A 1,787-nucleotide genomic window follows, 5' to 3' on the forward strand; every position below is an offset into this window, starting at 1 on the left:
TATTATAGTAACCTCAGCTCTCTTTAACTTACCACTTTTATATTACTTTTTCCCATCATTTCATTTCAACACATTTGTGTCTTTGAATCCAGAATTTGTGTGTTGTAGACAATATGTACTTGAATCTTTACTAAAATATGTACTGGGCAACAACTCAAAGGGAGATGGTTTCCATCGCCTGGCACTGAGATTTTTGTTAAAAAGCCTTCAGCCACACAGAAGCACACACATATATATTGTATATGTATTTTTATGTAAGCTTATAAAACTATACATTTCCCTATGGTTTTATCGTATATCTTTTTATATTTTTTTATTGAGCTTTTTAAATTTCATACATTTCCCACACGAATCCAGACCCCCTCCCCCATCCATGCCTCCCCCTATCCCTCCACTGAACCCTATGCACTCTGCCATAAATGCTGAGTCCTATTCATTCATTTTATCTCAATGTCCCGTCTCCCTCTATATTACCCCCTCTCTCCCGTCCCTAAAGTCTCCCCGTGATATTTCTCATTTCCCTCTTGATGGTGCCTGTGTTCTACTACCCCCCTCTAGAACTCCTTCCTCCCTCTACACATGGTCCCTTTCGACTTTCCAGGCTTCTGCAGGTGTTTCAGGTTATATGCTCGCATCTAAAGAGTCACTGCTAGGACCCACAAATAAAAGAGAAAATGTGGTATCTGTTTTTCTCAGTCTGGGTTACCTCAGTTTAATGTTTTCCAGTTCCAAACAAACACCCTCAAATGAACTCACTAAATTTTATACATACATAAATATGTAGAGAGATATATGCATGTATATATAAAATTAATCAAAGGTCATGAAATTGAGAGGGAGTGAAAGGCAACATGGGAAGAGCTGAAAGGGGAGGGAAGTAGAAGTGGAAATAATGCAAATACAGTACTCATTTATGAAACTGTCAAAAAATAAGTTTAAAAAACAAAGCAAAATTCATTGCATGCACATATGAAAATATAAGAAATTATTATTTACAACTAACATATGCTAATAAAATTAATAAATTTAAAAAATAAAATAAAGCATGTGGGCCAGAATGATGACTCTAGCCAGAGAGATGTAAAGGTGCCTGAGGTCAAGCTTGATGATGTGAGTTTGATTCCTTGGATCCATGTAGCGGAAGGAGAGAACTGACTCCTGCAAGTCTTCCTCTGACCTCCATGTGTGCTAAGGCATGTGCGAACAGACCCACACAATAGAACTTTACAAATAAAGCATGCACTCCTTTAACCCTAGCATTCAGGAGACAGAGGCAGTTGGAGCTCTTTAAGTTCAAAGTCAGCCTGGTCTACACAGTGAATTCCCGGCCAGCTGGGGCTACATAGTCAAACCCTGTTTCAAAAAACAAATCATCCATTATGACATCTCTGTATTTTAATGGAGTACTTAATCTTTGTACAATTATTGAAAATATTCACTTCTGCCAATTTTTATGGCTTTTTCTTGTCCCTCACTTCCTCCTTGAATACCTTCTTTTATATCTTGCTGATTTTATTGATACATTTTGATTCTTGTGATGTATAGTATTTTTTTTGTGGGCTGTCTTTGTGGCAAGGATCAGACTGAGTTAAAAGTTTATTGCATTCTTAGATTTTTGTGTGAGTCTGACTTTTTCTATTCATTTAACTTTTATATCTTTTATTGATACATTTTGATTCTTGTGATGTATAGTATTTTTTTTGTGGGCTGTCTTTGTGGCAAGGATCAGACTGAGTTAAAAGTTTATTGCATTCTTAGATTTTTGTGTGAGTCTGACGTCTGACTTT

General features: G+C 36.5%; 1 protein-coding gene across 1 annotated transcript in view; it reads left to right on the top strand.

The window, feature by feature from the left end:
* The window catches only part of Satl1 (spermidine/spermine N1-acetyl transferase like 1), a 24,938-nt gene that overhangs the window by 14,367 nt on the left and 8,784 nt on the right, over positions 1-1,787 (top strand). The gene's annotated exons all lie outside the window — the stretch shown is intronic.

The sequence above is a fragment of the Nannospalax galili genome, unplaced genomic scaffold (assembly GCF_000622305.1).
Source record: "Nannospalax galili isolate Female #2095 unplaced genomic scaffold, S.galili_v1.0 scaffold10, whole genome shotgun sequence".
NCBI classification, from domain to species: domain Eukaryota; kingdom Metazoa; phylum Chordata; class Mammalia; order Rodentia; family Spalacidae; genus Nannospalax; species Nannospalax galili.